At 35.0% G+C, this 23,191-nt stretch overlaps 1 long non-coding RNA gene across 2 annotated transcripts in view; it reads right to left on the reverse strand.

Moving 5' to 3' along the window:
• Window positions 1-1,159: 1,159 nt before the first annotated feature.
• Window positions 1,160-23,191, reverse strand: part of LOC146993689 (uncharacterized) — a 201,745-nt gene continuing 179,713 nt past the window's right edge. Inside the window, exon 4 of one of the 2 annotated variants that reach the window (XR_015038231.1) lies at window positions 1,160-1,929. This is a non-coding gene — a long non-coding RNA (uncharacterized LOC146993689). The remainder of the gene's footprint in view (window positions 1,930-23,191) is intronic. The other variant, XR_015038230.1, reaches the window with a different exon arrangement.

Genomic DNA, 23,191 nt, shown 5'->3' on the forward strand with positions numbered 1-23,191 from the left:
TCCATTACTCAAAAATGAGATAGACACTTTTATCTACAATCAGCTTCCATCAGTGATAATGAAATTAGATAATTAACGTAATTGAAAGTCGTGGAGAATTAATTTGGTTCTGACTTCCTCGTGCGTGAAAAGTCTTCGACCCGCAAGATGCAAATCAATTAAGATGAATGCTAAGGACGACTTCTCATAATGATGTCTTAATTGAATTCTTTGCTGCTGAGAAAGCCACCTACCTTGCCGAAGATTCCAAGTGGGGTTTGAATTAACGAGCGTGATGTATGTTGGATGTTTTCGAAGACAGCGAGACTTATATCGGCTCCGCTGATTTGATAAAACACTCCATTCCAGGCGAAAATCGCATGTTGCATTTTCCAAAAAATTTCTGCTTTATTATGTGCATAAATGTTTTTTGTTTTTTTCCCTATCCCCATTAAGTGGTAGAAAAAATATTCCGGCAGCGAAATAGGATTTTTTCATAATGAAGAAAGGTTTTCACACATTTTATAGATTCAGAAAGTCTTTCAGTGAAAGTACATATAACATGGTGACTTTCGAGCCATTGTTGAACAGCTGAGTTGACCAGCATTCTGTAGAATGGAAAGTATTAAATATTATCTTCCTAAAACGATAACATCCATATAAGGCCAAAAGCATGTAGAACTGTGAGTAGTTGACTCATGGAGCTTAAAAGGATTGTATTCCTGTTGTGTTTATTTATGCGTTTGCTAAATATTAAAAATTAAACAAGTATGTTTTAAACTGTACTTTAAAACAGGAGTTTCAAACTTCCTAATTCCAGGTCTTCCTTTTGCTATAGGGCTATTAAATAGCCCACCAGCGGCCGAGCGGTAAAGACGCTGAACACTGGTAGTTCGGTCCGAGGTTCGAATCCCTCGAACGGGCTGGCTGCATGGGCGTTTTCGTGGTTTTCCCCATGTGTAACGTGTATACGAGTTACAGTTTCCCTTAGAAAATCCTCCACGAAGGCATCCTTCCCTTTAGGCAGATATCCCTCGTGTGCTTTGCTATAATTGAATAATCCCAATCCCTTTTTCCATAGAAATCTTCCACAATTTCCTAAGATTCTTCGGTGTTACACTACTAAAGTATGTATTCGTAAATAATATACAGTACTACATTATTTTGTATTTTTATTATTATTATATTATTTTGAAAGTACGTTATGCATATGGTAATATAAAAGTTCTATAACAACATATAATTGAAATAATATTTATTATATGCTTAATAATGCATGACAAAACAGCCAATGGTAAAATTAATATCAAGCGTAACATTACAGAGTCTTGCAAATTCCGATAAGACATCACTAACGTGCTCTCGAACAACTTCTCGAAGACTTGAGAAAAATTCTGTTACGCATAAATACAACACAGTTATCTTAATCTGACAATCACTTCTAAAAAAATAAATGAACATTGCTATTGAATATTACCTTTCTAAGATGACTACTTCGAAGATTAAACAGCTCATCAGCGCTTAAGAGTAAAGGCTCTGAACACTGGTAGTTTGACTTAGGTTCGAATCCAGGCAAGCGGGTTGGCTGCTTCGACATTTGTCAGGTTTTCTTCATGTGTAACGTCGATGAGAACCAGTTTTTCTTAGAAAAGTCTCCACTAAGACATCCCTCCTCTTTAGCAGATAACTCTCAAGAGCCTTGTCATACTCAAATAAACCAAACCAAACTAATCGTAGATGAAATCATTTGAAAGCTTGGATAAAGAGAACTTCCTATATTTGTTCTAGATTGTCAGTAGACTAACGATAAAGGGATGACATATTGATTGTTCGTTCTGGATTGCATTCGGCTGTATGATTTTTCGCGGTTTTCTTTTTGCATGCGTAACTGTGTATACGTAACATGAGTTCTTTACGAAGGCATCCCTCAGACAGCACTTGTGTACCTTCCTGAAATGGAAATAATATAATTCATTCTCCATATGTGCACGTAAATATTTGCTGTAAAAAATACATTACTATCATAGCGGAACATTAAATAAGTCCATATTTTAACACACTAAAAATAAAATATTAAGAGTATAAGGTATTTCTCCCACTTTCCTAGCGCGCCTTCGTGGTGTAGTGATTCTGCACGCTGGGCCGGTATCCAGAGGTCCGTGGTTCGATTCCCAGCGAAGGTGATTGCTCATTTTTCGTCTCTCTGGCTTTTTCCAATTAACTTAATGTCTCTACAAGAGCTTTTACCTTTCGTTTTCAAACAGGACTCTTTTCCTTAAGACAAACATTGACGCCAAACGATCACGGAAGTTAAAAACTAACATCTTGTATTTCCTTGTCATTGGTCAGTTACTCTGTTTCTTCACAGGTATTGGCAAAATGTTGAAAACTCGGTACTTTTGCGTCAAATAGACTAAAGATGGCATAACAGACTAAAGCTCCCAAAACAACTGTTTGAGGCGTAGAGTAAGGGACTCGGTCTCCATTTGCGAAACACATCATGGCTGTTATTTTGATAGGTCGCATTCCGAAGAAAAAACTTCTTTTTTGGGAGATGCACAAAATAGAATGTTTATCAGAGTCTGAGCTGGATGGAAGATAATCATTGTCGTTTTTCGTAAAAGATCTACTCCACTAACAACGACGATTGTGCAAGCCTCGTTCCCAATCGATAGAGTAGAATACAGGCACAACAGAATTCAGGATACATCTCCTACGAGGTACATGGCAAACGTGGTGCTTTTGACAGGACTTCTAAAATTGGTAAAATTGTACTACCTTTAGATGCCAATTATCTTTTTGCCTGTATCATCATACAATTAATCCTAAGATGCCCACTCGTGGTCTTGGATGATTCTAGTCTTGTGTGGAGATAATAATTTTGGCGAGGTAATAAATGACATATATGTTGATTAATGCTGTTATAGAATTGTTGGTCAGTTTCAGAGGCAGTTAGAAAAGTGGACGTTACAAGAAAATTCCACAATAGTGGTTTTTTTTTTGGGGGGATCGCCAATTTATTTTACAGAGCAACTGCAAAACGCATTTTATTTTGCTTTTTTCCCTGGGAAATGTTTAAAAAATTGAAATTTAAATGAATAATGCCAATAAGCATGTCAATCATTAATTTAACTTTCCTTGTATTTTTTAGCTTAACAATCTTCTTTCACGTTCATTTATTTTACACGTCAAACTAAAATCTGAAAGAAAGGATTGTACTGCAGCTTTTTAAGATTTGAATACCTTGAAATATTTGTAAAAAACCTTTGTCATTTCCACAATAAAATAGTAGATCCTCAAAATAATGATTGCATTGAATACAATTTGGTGTAACTTTGCACAAGCTCAAAGTCATAAAGAATTACGATACTGGGTTGTTTTTCATTCATAAAGACATCAATATTTCTAAAACACCAAACAATGAACATGACCACCAAACAAGACAATCATTTGAAAGTTGCGGCGCTGAAAGAGCGCAATGTGCTTCCCATGATCGTACATCAGATCAGTCTGACAGCTACGACTTCTGCGAAGATTTGACCCACTTCTCGACCAAGACCCCTTGGCATCCATCCAGAGTAATCCTCTTTGTTCATCTACATTGTATCACTTCTGCCGGCAAAGAAACCTATTGTGTCGTCTGCAACAAAATGAATACTTTTAATTTTTTTTTACAGTTCCTTTTCCTAAGCGCTACGTGTTCCTCGCCTTAACAGATGTCGGCGATTGGGTTATCTGTTAGATAAGATGGCTGGAGGCCATTCGTCAGTTGTTGCTGTGAGCTCGTGAGCGTAAGAAAATTGTACGTTTTTATTCGCTGCACTTGCGGTGAAAGAAATATAGCAGTGGTGTGCAAAATTTTTAACGAGTGCTAGAACTCTGAAGAGTTATTTGTTTTGAGTATACCTTCAGAAGACGTAAAGAAAAGAAGAATATAAAAACAACAGACTTGCAACCTTAAACTACAATATATATATTGTTATGAATTTTGTATATATAAATAATTTTAATAAAATTTATATGTGAAATTGTAGTATCTTTTATATAATATAACACGAAAGGTCTAAAGAGATGAAGCTCGGTTGGAAAAAGAAGATTACAGGGGCAAGTCTATTTAACATTGAGGTAAATGGCCATCTCGCTAAATTGGCGAGATAACGCCAAGCTGCCGATACTTTTAGCGACTAATTTTTTTGCAAAATGTGATGAGAAATCGCCAAACGTCACCAAACGTGGAGACCATTTAACGAAATTTTGGTCCTATCCCTGTATAACTGTAATTGCTACTGCAAATGAATAACTGTAATTCATCTCCATGTAACTGTAACCGTATCCAGCCCTTAAATGTAACTTGAACTGTATATGCCTTCCAGTAATCTCCAGAAAAATGAATTTTATAAAGAGAAAAATTTAATCTCTTTTTCCTATTAAACTATATCATAAATTATTTTTTTCGTTATTTAGACGCTGCACGGTTTCATACGTAGTTTGAATTTCCGATTTATCGACAATCTTGCGGCTATTTTCCTCCTTAGGTGATTCCTGGGATTACCTGTTTAGGAATTCACTTGCTTATTTTATTTTAAATGTTTTCCTCTTTGACGTCTCAAGATAAAAAAATAATATTAAAACCAACAGCTTAATTTAGCAAATAGCGAAACAAAAGTAACAAATTTGCGTTTTCTGCAACAATGTTGTTCTTAAATAAATTTTGTTAATTTTCCATTCGGCGTCGTTCCCCCCCCCCTTTCTTTTTCCTCATCAGCCATTAATAACGCTAACGGGAAATGACATGTTGCTCAATTCACGCCGTAAACCTGTTTCAGGGGATTTAGAAGTGAAAGAATCTTGTTTACCAAAACCGAGACGTTTTCCTTTTCATTGCACTTAGCTTACGAGAATTAAATCTTATCTGCGTTGCGACAGATGTACAAACAAGGCTTATGATATTTAAAAATCCTCAAATAAACAAGAATGTTGCCACAAAAATACGAGATACTTATTTATCTCCGCGGAAGATGTGGTATTTTGCGCTGTTATCTCACGAAGAGAAAAATATCTTTGAAACAGCTAAAGAAGAAAATAGTTACTTTTTAACTTCTTCCCTCTGAAACAAATAACTTTACTTAAAAAGTATCCTTTTACTTTTATTAGTACTTTGTGTGATAAAGCGATGGAGAAAATAATATATTTAATTACGAGCCCTTGTTTCAAAAGAAATTTTAGCTTAACTTTACATAAAGGTGTTTATTATTAGTAAAGTTAGTAAAGGAATAATAAAACTAAAATAACTAATTTCAACCGTAAATGTAATTCTTTCTCTAGTAAGGTTTATGAGGCTTTTTTTTTTCCTAAATTCAAGCTGTTTTAGAAGAAAACAACAATATGAACTCAAATTTAAAGGAATAAATAAATTTATATTTTTTATGCCTTTTCAAATCCTAAATATGCATGTAAAGTTTTTATTTTTAAATCACCATTATCGCTTTTGTAATCAAAATTTAATAGTTTCAATTTAATGTGATAACGAATCCAACTTAAAAATCTTTTCAACTTCTTATATTTTTAAACGCATCTGACATTTCTGTTACCAAGTTCTAGTTCATGAATGAGTCCACCAATACGATGATGATGATGATGAAGAGTCAAATGCTTCTAGTCTCGGGTTCAAAACTAGGCATCAGACCGGTTGCATGAGATTATTTTTCGTGGTTTTCCTCGTGTGTAACTGGAATATGTGCTATTACCTCTCAGGATATTGTCCACAAAAGCATTTCTCCTCTTAAGAACACAGTTCTCTCGTATTTTAACTAAATAAATTAACCATGCCAATCTATTAATTACCGTTATTAAAATTCTGTGCATATGCAGAGGATTAAATGTCTGCAAACACCTTTTTATTTCGTAAATCATTGATATTTAAGAATATGAGTTTCATTTCTGTCTTTATACCTGCCTTTTTCAGTATTCCTCGAAACTTCGTAATGGAAATCTTAATATGTGATACATAAATTTAAACTAAGATTTCTCAAAAATTAGGCTTTTGATAGCCTTAGTCATTCAGAAGATAAGTCTTAGGTATATGACGTAAAGGTATTGATAATGACTTGTAATCTTTTCCTTTCAGGTGATTCACCATAACAATGATGAGTCAGAAACAAACTAAGACTGATGGAAGAAGTTCCTCACCATCTTTTGAGCATCATCAATAGGATCTGTTCAAGATGGATTGAAATCACCTTAGCATCTATAATTTTTCATCATTAACTAAGAAACGATTCATCACAGAAGAAGATTTTCCTGAGAATATATGTTTCTGGCCAACTCATATTGCGAATTCGAAGTCTCTGTTTAGGTCATCTTTCTTAATGCTTGCAAAGTTGAAACTTACTTTTTGTGTGCAGATACAGACGTTCATTTTCATGCGTACTACGTTTAGACTGCTTACGGAAATAGTTAGCGAATAATATTGATAAATGCTTCGTTTCTTGCAATTTTCAGACAACCATTATGGTATTTGCCATGTAGTGAACCCACCTCATTGATGTTTTAAAACATGTTTATAAGACTGTGAATGATAAATTTGCTTTCTTGGGATTATGAATATTAAATTCATTAACAACAGTACGAGACCGCCTTTCGTCATATTTATATACGATCACAAATTGTTCCTGTATTCCTAGGAATATGATGAATCTCTTATATTGTGCAAATAACAGACATTAATGTCAGCTTTACAGACAGTATAACAAATAAAGTTATCAAAAATCTAACTGCAGTAACTTTGTAAAGACATTAGGTATTTTTGGAAACAGGCAAGATGAAAAATTAGCAACGCCTTCGCCGGGAATCGAACCGTGGACCTCTGGAATACGCGCTCAGAGTGCAGACCACCACACAACGAAGACATGCCAAGAAGGCGGGAGAAATACTTTATATATTCCCCCTTTTAAAGGGCAAGTGGAGTTTTTAGGAGACCCAATCGCCAAATCCTGGGTGGGGAGAATCATCATCCATCACCCTTTTAATTCGGCACCACTGTAGAGACATTAGGATTTTTTTTGGGGGGGGCAGCAGGAGTGATGAAAAATTAGCAACGCCTTCTCCTGAGATCGAACCACGGACCTCTGGAATACGCTCCCACTGTGCAGACCACCACACCATGGAGGCATGCCAAGAAGGCGGAAGAAATACCTTATAACTTAATTGCAGTAAACTTAACTTCGTAAAAATTTATAGCTCGAATTCCTGAATCTCGTGCATTTTCTATCATTTGAAAATTTAGGGCAAGATTCAAAATACGGATGGTGTTTACACATTTCTAGAACGATTTCAATAAAGAAGTTAAAAAAAAACCAAATGTTTTGAAATAAAACTTTCTGGCAAAAGCGTATTATTTGAAAACAGAAATATCATCTATAGAATATTGTCCCTTTGATCTCTTGAAAAGAACTCTTTTTAAGCTCAATCCACCCTAATTGATGGAATCTGGAAAGCAGAGGAAGAGGAATGGAAATCAGTGCTCCTGGAAATTTTACGGAAAGCCCTTCTATCATGAAAATCACGGTGCAGACTTATAGTCCACGAAAAAGGCTATAGAACATTAAATAAAATATTCTTTAATTAAACGGCCTCGAAATCGTTCTAAAGATGTGTAACCACCCTCTGTAGTCGTCTTCAAGATGGAGGCTCTAATACTTAGAAAACCCAACAAATATTACCTTTTACCCATTACCTATTTCAAAGACAATAATTTTATGACGGAAAAAGGACGAAATTCGAAGGGTGGTCTCTGGGTATAGAATCCTGCAAGAGAGTTAGTTACAGAAATAAATTCACAGTCAGAGATTTATGTTAAGTCTTCCGAAAATGTCTGATGTGAATAGATTCTAGATATGAAGCAGCACCATAAATAACAAATATTTCTGTCTTGTTCATATATTCCATGAAGAATGGTTGCAAGAACCTCAAAGAGGTTGGACTTCAGCTTCCATCCGAGATTTGAGGGACAGCGCCTCAGGGAATGGTTCGAAGACCTCCTACCCTCTCCCCTACCGCCATACTTCACGAGAGGACTTTCGGCTTGCCATATATTTAGGCTGTTTCAATGCCGCAAAGGCATTGTACATTTACAAAAATCCGTGCCTTTTCCTGGATTCGAACGCGGGCCCTTCGGTACCGCAGAAGGCTCCACTATACCGTTTGGGCGGCACAAATAGCAAATACGTAGCTAAAATATTATATCTTTTGTTTCTAATTAGACGCTTTCGATTATGAGGGGCAAAAATCAATTATCAGTATTATCAACAGTAAAAAAAATGAGACAGATTTGATGCTATGCAAATAAAATTAATAAAATGAAATATTCAAATACATCTAAAAATTACTAATTTAATCATTTCAATTCAGCTTCAGTTTATTAACAACATAGTATTCTTTTATTTAAATTAGCAATTTAAAAATAATTACTGTTTCTGGAATAATTAACGATTCGAGAAAAAACTATGATTTTAAAACGCAGTTTATTTTGCGGAAATTTATATGAGAAAAAATTTCAAAAGTAACGAAATTCATGCGACAAATACCTTATTATTTACATTTTTAAATTTTTGTCTGCTCGGCGAAAATTGTTTTAGTCTATTTCATTTCTGCGTTTGAAGTAAAAGAAAGATAACATTTCTGTAACGCATTATTGCGCTAAAGCGATATCATTATTTTTACATTCACAACATCACATTATACTAATTTTACTCAATATGTTACCTTCCATAATATTATTATCGTTATGTTGTGCATGAGACATTCAAAGTTAGCAAAGAACTTTCTCAGGAATATACGGTGAACTGTCTCCCAAAGACCACCTCCCTAATACGACCATTTTTGAAAGTGACTAGCACTTTTGAAAATATAATTTAACAATCATACGGAACATTATTTCTTTAAAAAGACAAAAATCATCTGGAATCATAAGTGATCGTTTTAGATGTATGATGTTCGTATGCCAGCAACTTTCAGCTCACAATTAATGCATTATTATTAAGCTCAAGATACTTTTTTTTTTTCAAATTGTTAAAGATTTTTCATCTCGAATATCGTTTGTTTGAAGGAGAGATAACTATACTTATTTTTAAAATATGGTTCTTAAAAGCAAGGGAAAAAACATCGTTTCTGATCCGAAAGTGAAAATCCTTTTCAAAAGGCAATTTTGATCACTTATCTTGCAGCAGCGTAAAATTCTTTTAACAACTTCGTCTTTGTACATAACGGGCAAAAATAAAATGGTTTCAGAATGACGAAGTAAAAGGAATATTTTGAAGTTAATCCTCTGTCTGGCTTTTATTTTTCTTTTCTAAGCAATCATTGTGTACCGCTGATGTGTTTTCGCGTCGGAAAAAGTCCGACGCCGTCGTACCACAAAAACTGTCTAGCATATGGTCTGCTTTTTATTAATCTTCTCGTCTCTAAAAGTTTTTCAGATTGACCGACCACCTGTACATGACTGTAGTCTTAATAAGAACTTTTATGAGATTCATGAGCTGAATATACTGGCAATAGTTCTTTTTTGTTTTCCTTGTATTTTATAATGAGAAGCTTATACGCAAATTTCTAAGAAAAAGAAAAGAGTTTCACAAATTCTGCCTTCTATTAGAATATCTTTATGACAATATCCTGTATGTATGTGAATTTTATACTATGCGATGATAACACTAAGAGACCTTAACTATTTCCTAATTCATATGCAAATTTCAAAAAAGGTTTATGAGAATATTACACGGGCAAACAACATTAAGTTTTCAGTACTCTTAAATCTTTTATGGAAAAATCAGCATAAGAAAAGAATTCTACTTTTAAAAATACTCAAATATTTATTACATGAAATTAATTAAGGAAAGTGCTCAAGAATCTCTTGAAGCCTGGGGTTCGTTTTCTACACATATTTGACAAAATGTCTGAGTAACATTTAAAATTTTAACCTTTGAACCAGAACCTTTTTAAATCCCTTTAAAATCAAACCCTTTGAAATCCCTTTAAAAAAGTTTAATCCTTTAAATTTTTTTAAAGCAAATTCAATAGAAAATTATTATTTCAAGCGTTAACTTAAATTAAAAAAAGGTGAATGTGTACTCTGAGGAAGCAATCAGCTGATCAGTGTTCACGATTACACAGTATTAAGTGTTGTAATATATTTTTTATCGTCGCTATACGTTTTACATATGGGATGTAAATTGACGAAAGTATCCTCCGGATGCTTAAAGTTGTAAAAAGGGTTTTAAATTTTTGTCTGATTTCTTTTGCTCTTCTGGCATGTTTATTCATAAAATTTATACTAGTTGTTAATGCAAAGTATATGAAAATATTGAAAAATATCAAAATGTTAAATTTAATTATTCTTTGATTTGAAGCTGTGAATGGCGTCGATTGTAAAACACTTTAAAATGGAATCCTAAGTTTTGAACCTTTTATTTTGGAAAGCAAGTAAGGTACTTTATATACTTAAAATCGTAAATTTTAACAGTACAATGATTCACTGTGAGACTTTCATCGGAAGGTGGATTCTTGGCGCATCAACATTGTAGATGATGAGGACAATTCCATAAATCATACGTACGTCGTATAGCACTTTATTCACAACTCAAACAAATAAAGATATAATTCACATAAAACTCATAACAACATATTTTTTCTGGCTTGCTATATAACTTACACAAGCCTTCTTTATAGCAGGGTTTCTTAAACTGTAGGTTGCGACTCCTAAGGGAGTCGCGGGATCTGCAGCAGGGGGTCGACAAAAATTTTAGCAGTTTTGATATTTCTTTAACTTATTACAATAATTTTACAATTACCAAATATTTTTACACAATGTATCTGAAAATAGATGACATATTTAGACAAATGTGACATAGACACATTTCTTTTATAATATAAACGTTTATTTTTCTTGCTTTGAACATGACGTTGTCATTTCGTCTGTTACTTATTTAAAATTTTCCCATTGTTATATACTTTAAAATTAGAAATTAAAGCTAATGGCCTAAAACTGCAATAGTATATTACAGTACAAGTGAAACAATTGACAGTTTCACTCACGCGTGTGTCGGTCATGCGCAATACTTATGGGGCCCCACAAAATTTTTGTAAATATTATGGGGTCCTGGGGGTCACGAAAAACTCTCAATCATAAAAAGGGGTCGCGAGTGAAAAGAGTTTAAGAAACCCTGTTTTATAGCACACCCTTCTTGTAATGCCTGTTCTGACTCGGTGTCGTGTGGCAGAGAGGAGAGAATACACATGCCGGTTTGGCTAAAGGGCGTATACGGGGCTTTCACGGGATCATGATGTGATGACTTCGTGGTTTAATAAGGCACCATTTAGCAAGACGAAACAAACATTTATTAAATATATGATTCAAAGCATAATATAATAGTTACTCAGAGCAGTACGTCGCTCCTACCGCATAGTACAATCTACTACCTTCCTCTTCCGAGGCTAACATGCAACTCTTAATAAATACATTAACCCTTTTAGGAGAAGGGGTACCTGCGCCAAGCATGCTATGTTGATCTCCAAACAGTCGCCAGATATCACACCCCCGTTGTAAGATTGTTGTTGATATTATTTACAAATCAAGATATCACACCCCCGTTGTAAGATTGTTGTTGATATTATTTACAAATCAATCAGCAATCTGGAAACTAAAATCTAGCAACTGTTTGCGATCAACGTGAAAAAGAAAAAAAAACTACATATACTTTTATACATTCTATCCTAACTTTCAAATCTCAATTACTATAGACATTTGCAACATAATACCTACAACTGTACTTCAATTTACTGCATAAACATATATAAACATAAATAACACATTTTTATATATAAACATAGATAAATCATTTTTAACTTCACTTGTTCCGAACCTTATTATTATTGTAACAATTTATCAATTCTTAACCCAAAGAAACCAAGTTGATATTTTCTTTTACAAACATGTTAAAATATACCCTAGTATTATTCCGATGATGACAGTAAAATTATTAAGTTTCTTATATATATATAAAATTATATTCTTAACATTCCTTTTAATTAATGATGCTGCAGCATGATTTATATCCTTGGGAGACAAATATCTAAATTTACCACTTACCTCCAATATTTGTTATCCAATAATTTCTCTATTTCAAATTACATAAACATCTTATTTGCACAAAATTGTAAAATGATTATGAAAAGCAAAGAAAAACTATCTAATTATTAACTATACAAAATGTTCGTGAAGATGAACAGTAAATTAATGTTCACAGTTCACAGATGGGAAGTCTGGATAATGCATCCGCGTTTGACAGTTTTTTTCCAGGGCAATGCTCTATTTCGAGATTATATTTCTGCAAAGCTATGGCCCATCGTTGTAATTTGGACGATTGCGGAGCATTTCTTACTATAAAGGCTAGAGGATTATGATCAGTCACAATTTTCACCGATGAACCCAATATCCAAGGTTCAAACTTCTTCAATGCCCATACTATAGTATAAGCTTCACGCTCTATAGTCGGCCAGCTCTGTTGAGGTTTCGATAATTTCTTGCTCGCGTAGCAGATGGGAAATTGCTTCTCTCCCCTTTGCTGTGATAAACATGCACCTATTCCGATTTGGGATGCATCAGAATGAATGACAAACGGATCCTGCAGTGTTGGGGTGATCAGCTCCGTTGACATCGCTAATCGTTCCTTCAGTTGTTGAAATGTTGACTCATGAATTTCTTTCCATTCGAGTATTTCCGGTTGTTTATTTTTCGTGAGTTCTGTGAGTGGGTAGGCGATCTCTGCATACCCTGGGATATAATCGCGATAATAATTACATAATCCTAACAGACTTTTAAGATCTCTTTTCGTTTTCGGCGTTTCCAGCTCCTTGATTGCCTCTATTTTCTCGGGATCTGGTTGATGTTTTCCTGATCCAATAATGTGTCCTAAATATTTAATTTGAGGTTTTGCAAACGAACATTTCTTCGAATTGATAGTAAATCCAAGTGACTCTAATTTGGTAAAAACTTTATCCAGATGTTGGAGATGAGTGTCGAAATCCGTGGAAAATATAGCTATGTCATCAATATAGGCTCTTGAAAATTGTTGAAATTCTTTCAGCGCGTTATTCATTACTCTCTGAAAAGTTGCTGCTGCGTTCCTTAATCCAAAGGGTAGCACTTTAAACTGATATTGACCTCGATGAGTTTTGAACGATGTGTACTCTTTACTTTGTTCCTCCATGGGAATTGCCCAATATCCTTTCAGCAAATCCAAAGTTGTTATGACGTTGGCTCTTCCTATACTGTACATTAAATCAATGGCATTTTGCATAGGAAAGTCATCTGGCTTCGTCACTGCATTCAAAGCTCGATAATCTAAGCACAATCTGATATCTCCATCTTTTTTTTTTTTTTTTTTTTTTTTTTTTTGCTTACACAAACTACTGGATGAGCTATATCTGCATTACTTTCTTCTATTAGTCCCGATTTCAATAATTCTTCTACTTCTTCATCGACCTTGGGTTTCAATGCTTCAGGAATCCTATAAATGTAAGGTTTCTTCCTCTCCATATTGGGTATTAATCTAATTTTATGAGCTTCAACTTTAGCTATTTTCAGCTTTCCGGTGAATAGTGCTCGGTGTTTGTTGATTTTGTTGATAAGAGCTATCAATTTTCTTATCTGCTGCGTATTCAAATTTTCTAAATTCAGATTTTCATCTATTTTAAAATCTTCCAGGGGGGTCGAGAGATCTTTTCCTGGCAAAGTTATAATTTCTCCAAATTCTTCTTCATTTTCAAATATCACTCCAACTGCATTGACACTAGCTTGGAATTTTCTAATTTTATTTGCATGAACATGTTTGATCTTTCCATCAGGTAGTTTTACTTTATAGGAATGAGGTGGGCAATGATTTACGATTTCTCCTGGACCAGTCCATCGTGCATAGAGTTTGTTATTTGAATCTGGTATGAGTAAATAAACTTGTTCTCCAATTTTGAAATTTTTTGGTATTGATCTCCGATTAAAGTAGTCAGCATATTTTTGTTGTTTATCACCTTCAATTAAATTGGCTTGTTCGGCTGCTTGTTCTAACCTTATTTTTAAAAGCTGTAAGTAATCCACTGCCGATTCACTTCGATTAGGTGGCATAGGTATTTCTCCTGACCATGAAGACTTCAGTACTGCTAAAGGACCTCTTGGTTGTCTTCCATACATCAGCTGAAATGGTGAGACACCCGTGGTGCAGTTTGGTACTTCTCTGTATGCAAAGAGCAAGTATGGGATGTGCTTATCCCAATTCGAAGGATCAGTCCTGATGACATGATGTAACATTTGCTTGAAAGACTTGTTCCATCTTTCTACTAATCCATTTGAAGCACTGTAAGCAGGTGTAGAGAACCTAGGGTGAGAACCTAGTCTTTTCTGGAATTCTTTAGTTAATTTTGAAACAAAGTTACTTCCGTTGTCACTAGCTATTGTATTAGGGATACCTGTTCTCATGAAAATCTCCAAAAGCGCGTCGCAAGTGGCTTTTGCTGTCAAACTTCTCAGTGGAATGGCTTCTGGCCATCGGGAATGTTGATTTACCAGACATAACACATATTTATGTTTCCTAGCAGAGGGAGGTTCAATACGTCCAATAACGTCGATGTTAACTGTTTCGAAAGGTAATCCTGGCCTTCAGACCTGTGTGATGGGAATCTTGTCAGATCGCTTTTCTGGACTTTTCAAGTGACAATCTTTGCACGATTTACAAAAGGTTTCGACATCTTGTGCTAATCCAGGCCAATAAAATGAATATCGTATTCGCTCCTTTGTTTTTCTTATTCCAAGATGTGCACCGAAAATGGAACTATGTGCTAATTCTAACACTTGTGCTCTTCTACTAAGTGGAAACACTAACTGAAAAACAGTCTGTCCTAATATTTTTTCTTGGTGATGTAAAAGATGATCAATAAATAAATAATTTCCTTTTTTTTCTATTGCTAGCTTCCATGCTTCTCTCAGCGAGGGACAGTTAACTTGCTCTTCGCGTAGGCGTTCAGCAGACGATAAGTCTGTGTTTACATAAGCACTCGCCTTCTCCCCTTCCTCCTCTTCGTTTTTCTCCTCCATAAGCATTAGCGGGGGGGGGGGAATCGACGCTGTCGTTTGACTGTGCATTGGCGAATAAAGTTTGTAAGTTTCCGCTTCCGTAATTATTTCTTTCTGCGTTTGGTTCTTCTGACGCAGGATTAATTAACAGTTCGTATATTTCTGGAGTTATTAGGCAAGGCACATTTAGCTTATCAGTCACTGCAATTAATGTATCCACAAAATTAAATATATTGCTTCCATGATCTTTATGGTAAATAGGTACACGGCAAACTTTTGCTTCAATTGGTTGTCCGAAAGCAGGTGTTAGCAATATTTTACCTCCTTCTCTCTCCTCAAAATTTGGAATGAGCGATGAATGTACGATCGTTATCTGCGTTCCAGAGTCTACGATAGCTTCGATTTTCTCAGAGTTAATAAAAATATCTACTTTTTGCAGTGGTTGAACGATGCGTTCTGCGAATTCGGATCGTAGATGGGATGAGTCTACTTTAGCTACGATGGCTTCTTCTTTTGATGTTCTGTTTGAATTTTTTTGAGTTTTGGAATCATCCTTTCCCTTCTTATTTACTGCAGTTTCGTTCTTTCTTCTTTTGTCTGGGCAATCTCTTGCGATGTGTTGATAATTTCCACAAATATAACATTCTTTTCTTCTCGCGTGAGATCTTTAGTGATTTGGATATTCTTTTCTCATGGGTGGCGGAATATACTTGTCTTGTGCACACGTTGTATCCAGGAATCTCGGTGATCGCTTAATTCCATTTCGAACTTCGTCGAAAGATTTTCCTTTGGCCGTGAAATAAATATCACATTCTGTAGCTAATTCTTGAGGCTTCAGCCATTTATTTCCTTGGCGTATTGCGACGTGTGCAACTGTTTCTTCATCTAAAGCTTGGAATAATTTATCCGAAATAATTAACTCCTTGAGTGTTTCGAAATCCTTTACTTCTCTTGACTTGCAGTAATAGTCCCATGTAGCTGTTAGTCTTGAAGCGAACTGGATATGCGTTTCGCCGGAATAACGTTTAGTTTTTCTGAAGATTTCTAAACAGGTTTGAGGAGTAGGTTGATATTCCTTCAGAACAAGAGTTTTCACTTTTTCGTAATTTTGCAGATCTTCTTCCTTTATATAAACAAGAACATTTGAAGCTTTTTCTCCAATTAATTTCAATAATATTTCTGATTTGTATTCTTCGGGAACCTTCTTGTGCTTAAATGCTCTTTCGATAGAATAGAAAAATATATTCCATTCTTCTGCTCTCTTCGGTACTGGTATAGTCAGTGTTTCTACTCCTTTGATCAACTTGTCCAGGGAAATTTCGGTTTCTCGTTCTGTGTTTTGGATTAAAGGTGTTGGACTTCTACTTCCTTCATTTTGAGTTTCTCGAATCTTCGCTAGTTCTATTTCGTGTTCTCTTTCTGTTCTTATTCTTTCTTCTTTCATTTGCATTCTTTCCATTTCATTCAATGTATTCCTTGCTATTCTGGAGTTTTTGTTTCAGTTCTACCAACTTCAAATCTGGGGATGCTTCTTCGCCAATTTCCAATAGAACTGTTACTAAATCCTCTTTCTTTGCGTTTTTGAACATTTTCTTCTATTTTCCTTTAGAATCAAGCCTTTCAAACTCTCGATTAAATTATTCTCATACTTTTACTCCCTTTTGCAAAAGCGCACTTCTTTAGTGGATTAGGCTTAACTTTACTCCTCTTTCGTTTTCAACGATCTAAGCTTCTAACCTCTCTGGTTATCTCGTAAGAGAGTGTGTTGTGATGACTTCGTGGTTTAATAAGGCACCATTTAGCAAGACGAAACAAACATTTATTAAATATATGATTCAAAGCATAATATAATAGTTACTCAGAGCAGTACGTCGCTCCTACCGCATAGTACAATCTACTACCTTCTTCTTCCGAGGCTAACATGCAACTCTTAATAAATACATTAACCCTTTTCGGAGAAGGGCTACCTGCGCCAAGCATGCTCTGTTGATCGCCAAACAGTCGCCAGATATCACACATGAGACAACCTATAGGATGTTATACGCCTTATTATTATAATTTCATTTGATGATTTGCATTCTGCTAACTGTTTTGATGTTAGTTTTAAGATGAATAAGTTTTAAGGCATGTTCATGCCTACTGCATTTATTGTTACTTTGATTAATATTATTCTTAGCGTTAACAGTGACATCATCACCTTGATTAATATGATTCAGAAACACGAGAAAAAAATTACGAAAAAAAAAAAAAAGAAGAAGAAAAAGGGCGAAGAGAAAAAAGTATGTATGGTAAGACGTGTAGCTGCATCTAATATCATTCCAAAAATTATAATTATGTACTTTCTTTAGTAACAGGAAACACTCGAAAAAAGAACTTAAGTAGTACATTTTATTTTAAATGTTCTTCTTCTTCTTTCTTTCTTTTTTGGTGCCATCCTAAACAACTAAAAAAATTATTGTAACCTCGATACAAGTTGAAATTACAAAGAATATTACAGACATAATAAAGATTGTGTTTAAAAATATGTATACATAGGTTAAAAAATAAATTGACATTTCAATTTTAAATCATTACAGGCGCACTTAGCTAATCAATGCTAAGACGTAATTACTTACTAGTCTTTCACTGAATATTAAAAAAAAGGCAGCATTTAAAAAAAAAAAAGAAAAAAAAAAAAAAAAAAACAAGATTTTGGACGTTCTGATGAGAAAGGAAAAATGGTTGATAATGTTGCTGTAAAAAGACAAATTCATTAGAACTTGTTAATAATATTTACATAAAAGCTCAAAAATTTAATATATAGCCCGCCTCCCACGCTTATGTTTATATATACTTCAGCTACCTCTAGGAGCACTGCCTGAGCCGAAAAATATGTAAATACGGTTAAATATGGTTAAAATGCTCTGTTTTTCAAGTGTCCTTGAGTCAGAAACTTTTATAAAGAGGGTGTATCTCGGTAGTAGAACGTTTGTTCTCTTTGCATGTAAAAAGGGCGAGTGTTTCATTCTCCGCATCGCCATAGTCTCCATTTTAACAACTTGAAGCGTTTTTCTTGTTAAAAGGAATTATGAAATATATGAGATCAGATACAAGAAAATTGTTAAGGCATTCCTATTTCAATCGGATATCCTTTTAGCAGTAAGAAATAATGAAATATTTTACTAAATTGTGTAAAAAAAAATCCATGTAAGATATCTTTACTTTATAGCTAAATCATCAACATTAAAATTTGCTTAATTTTTATTTTTAGTTTGCAATTTTTAAGTACGAAAAGCATCCAAAACAATCTGTTTAACTATCACGAAATAATTAAATGTAATAAAAATGTACACTTATAATAACGTTATACAAGAAAGAGGCATTACTCACAACTATCTCTTCACAATCAAAATAGCACGTGTTTTGCACTTCCTGTTTGTTATTTTTCGTTCTTGTTATGAAGTCTAGTAAGCTCTAGATTCTTCCGGCAGATTGGTAAAGAACCCAGGTTGTGTAAATTCATAGTTTTTAATGAACGCTGTTTGAATTCAAATTGATGTATGACGAAACAGTTATAAGTAACTGAATATTAGTATTATTCCCATCTGCCTCATAAAGGAAGTTTTGAAGTCATAAATCCATTATTCTTAAAAAGAACAAATTTATATTATTTGCGGATAAGAATTTATTATTAGTGCAAGAGTTGGCATAATGAATTTTCAAATCTACTGTTGCCATGCTTTGTGTAGACTCTACGGAATCAAAAAATATTCTATTTAGAAAAAAAATGCCTTCTAAATGTTTTGGAGCCACAGTTACTAAGTGTGACGTCGTGGATGCTTCAGTGGGAACGGAATCAACACTGATAGTGGTGATGCATCACTTTTTAATAACACAACATATCACAGATACAACATTAATACATTCAGAAACCTTTAGTAGATATCCGAGCTGGTGACACGATCAGAGACGTTAACGAAGATGGTACTCGTCATCACTCGACAAACAAAGTCTCCACACCTCAGCTCGCTGGCGGAGCTTCCCAGAACTCTCCCCGACAGGCGTCTCAACAGAAGTCTCATCTCTTTACGCATGCGTATTCCTCAGTTAAGTCGTTGCCATTCACAGTTCTTTAAAATAGGCGTTAAAATGAATTACAGTACTCGTAATGTGAGGAGTTTGCTAACGACGTTCTCTCTAGTCAAGAGCATCATAGGTCTTTCTAGTAGAGTTCAGGAGCGTTCTTTACAGACTAACTCCTTCCGCCTCCAGATTTTGTTTTCCTCGGACACAGAGGAAACAAAACTTTTTTTTTAAGTTCCTACGGGATTAAATACAAGTTCAGGCTTGCGTTCACACACAAACACCTTCCGCCTCCAGTTTTTGTTTCTCCGGACACAGGAGAAGTAAACCTTCACAGTTCACGGTTTCAATAGATTGTTCAACATTTTACCAGTTAATTTTAAACCACAAAAGGTTCTCCACTCTCATAACCAGGCCATCATAAAAAAAACACATTTAAAAATACACATACAATATATGAAAAACCAAAACAAAAAGTTTTGTCTTTAAGAATAAAGCTAACAATTTACTATATAGTATGAATTTAAAAAAAAAAATATACTATATACATAATCAAATAACAAGACAATTTAAAAGAAAAGAAATTTTAAAGAAATGATAACTAGTCTATTTAACTGGCATGTACAGAGTTTCTACTTAGGCAGTCTACATTTAAGTTGTCACTTCTCTTTTTATGATGTATGGTAAAATTATAAGATTGCAAGGCTAAGGCCCAGCGTAACAATCGACCATTTCTACCTGCATTATTTTTAGCCATACTAGGGGATTATGGTCCGTTTGAATTGAAATTTTAGTCTGCCCATCTATATACCCTTTCAGTTTTTTTATCCCATACAGAATTGCGGCACACTCTTTTTCAGTGGTGGAATACTTCCGCTCACTATCAGTAAATTTTTTACTGAGATACAATATGGGATGTTCTTCTCCTTTATCATCCTTTTGGGCTAAAACAACACCATATCCTTGATCTGACGCGTCTGTCTGTAGTATAAATGGTTTAGAAATATCGGGTGCATGTAGCACAGGCCTACTAGATAGCTTTTCTTTTAAGGATTTGAATGATTCATTACATTCATCATTCCAAACAATTTTACCCTTTTTGTTATTTCCTTTTAACAAATCTGTCAAAGGTGCGGCTATAGCAGAAAACATGGGTATGTATTGTCTGTAGTATCCAGCTAACCCTAAGAAAGCTCTAATCTCAGTTTTAGTTGTGGGAACAGGAAAATTTTGAACCGCCTCGATTTTTAGTTCTGCTGGAGAATGTTTTCCTCGACCTACTATGTGACCGAGATATTGCCCTTCTTCTTGTGCAAACTCGCACTTAGAGGGTTTAATAGTTAAATTGGCTTTTCTTATTCTTTCTAAAATTTCATGTAAATGTTGTAAATGGTCCTTCAGTTTCAGAAAAAATAGCAATATCATCTAAATAAGGGGTCGCATATTTCTCACATCCGCACAATATTTCGCTCATCATGTTACTAAAATAATAAGGAGCATTTTTAAGCCCAAATGGCATTCGCAAAGGCCTATATACGCCAAAATTTGTAGCAAATGCAGCAATTTTCTGAGCCCTAGGGGTCAGCGGAATTTCCCAATAACCTCTAGTTAAGTCTATCAAGGTGATAAATTTGGCTGCTGCAACAGTTTCAACACGTTGCTCTATATTGGGGATCGGATAGAACTCAGTACGCGTTATTTCGTTTAACTTTCTGTAATCAATACACGGCCTAGGATCCCTACCTGGTGCTTCAACAAGGATCATGGGTGAAGTATACTCAGAGGGTCCTGGTTCAATAATCTTGTATTTTAACATTTTTTCAATCTCGACTTTAAGAATTTCGTTCTGTCGATTTGTCATTCTATAATGCTTATGCTGTACGCGTTTGTCACTGATTAGTTCGATATCATGTTCGACTAAATTTGTTTTCCCTGGAATATTCGAAAATATAGCAGAAAACTTTACCAACAACTTTCCCAACTGCAAGATTTGTTCATCACTAAGTCTTTCTTTAAGATTATCTTTTGCTATTATTTCATTAAAATCAAACTCATTGGGGTCGGTTAACATATAAGGAAAATCCTCCTCTAATTCCGAGGGTTCAACTATCTCCTCGTTGTCAAGGAGCACCATATTCAAAAGTTCAGGTCTCTTATGATAAGGTTTTAACATATTGATATGATACACTTTATTCCCTTCCTGATTCTCTTCAAAACTAACCACATAGTTTGTTTCTGATAATCTTTTCTCTATTTTCCCCGGCCCTTTCCATTGAGGAGCGAGTTTATGGGGTTGGTTCACTGCTAATACTAATACAGAATCTCCTTGCTGGAATTCCCTTTTTACGGCATTTTTGTCATACCGTTTCTTCCTTTTGTCTCTCACCTCTTCCATTTTCTCTGTAGCTAATTCTCTACATTTCTTTAACCTATTGATTAATTCGAAAACATATTCTATTACGGTATCTTCTTTTTCCTGAGGATCTAACCATTTCTCATACAATAATGCGACAGGTGTTCTGAGGTTAGTCCCGTACACTAATTCAGCTGGACTAAATCCTGTACTATCATGCGTTACTGTTCGCAGGGCAAAGAGAGCGGCAGGTAATTGTACTTCCCAATTTGGGGCAGCTTCAATACATAATACCTTTAAGACCCTTTTTATTGCCCTATGGAACCGTTCTACAGGATTGCTCTGGGGGTGGTAAACCGAACTTCTGGAAATTTTTATACCAAACCTCTTCAAAAATTCAACGGTTAAGCGACTCATGAAAGATTTTCCTTGATCAGTTTGAACCTCCCTTGGAAAACCCATCCGACTAAATACCTGCAAGAGTGCACTTACAACAGATTTCGACGTTATATCCGGTACCGGGACGGTGCCAGGATATTTAGATGCTAAGCGCATAACTGTAATAAGATATTTATTACCTTCAGTAGATGTAGGCATAGGCCCGCAAGCATCTACATTAACCTCACTAAAGACTTCAGATATCACAGGTACCATTACCAACGGTGCTTTCTTTTTGTCACTTGCTTTTCCTACACGTTGACAGGAGTCGCATGTTTTAACGAATTCCTCAATGTCTTTATAACAATTTGGCCAGAAAAAATGTCTTAGTAACCGGTCTTTTGTTTTCAGAACTCCTAAGTGACCTGAAGTTCCTTCATGACAAATTGCTTTAATTTGCTCTCTGAGGTTTTCTGGAACAACAATTAAATGTTCTTCTCCTCCTAACTTATTTACTTTCTTTTTTACTAAAATCCCATTTTTAATCCCATAACTTGTTTTACTTGCGCTTTTTACTAGTTCTAATAAAGGGGCAAGTTCTTTACTTTTTTGTTGCTCATCAGTAAAAGTACTCGAGTCTATTTGAATTGCAGGACTTGTGGGGACACAAAGGTCGACAGGAGGCAATATCTCTCCGTTTTCTGACCTCTCATGAGCATCGTCCTCCTCTTCCAATTCTAACTCATTCTGCTCAGAATTTTGATTCGTCTCGCATAAATTTTCCGCTTCCTTTAATTGTCGTGCTTGAGCTCGAGTAACGACCGCATTAACATTACCGACATACGACGAATAAGTTTTCTCAGTTCCTCTGAGAAGAGCCGCTGTCTGGTTGCCTAATATATATCGTCTTTGGTCTAAGTGGTCTCCTATAACAGCTGCTTTGGTGGTTACTGTACCCAAATCGCATTCAATATCTACTTCAGCAACAGGTAAACAAGTCATATGATCATCCAACAAATGTCGAACCCACACATGTTCCCCCTTCATTCTATCTCTGTCTACATATTTCTGACAAATAATATCTACCGTTGCTCCTGTATCTCTTAGAATAGGTACTTCAAAACAATTTACTCTTCCATTTAACGTATAGGGATCTAACAGATTCTCCTCTGATCTCCCGCTTATCCGATACAAATCTGCCTTTTGGGTTTTAAAATTAGGGCACTGAGGACGTAAATGGTCAAAAGATCCACATTCATAGCACTGGAGTCTTTTTCTCCTATCAAAATTCGAGTCCGACT

This window comes from Stegodyphus dumicola, chromosome 12 (genome assembly GCF_044657685.1).
Source record: "Stegodyphus dumicola isolate Sdum_Otavi_A_Nest chromosome 12, ASM4465768v1".
Lineage (NCBI taxonomy): Eukaryota > Metazoa > Arthropoda > Arachnida > Araneae > Eresidae > Stegodyphus > Stegodyphus dumicola.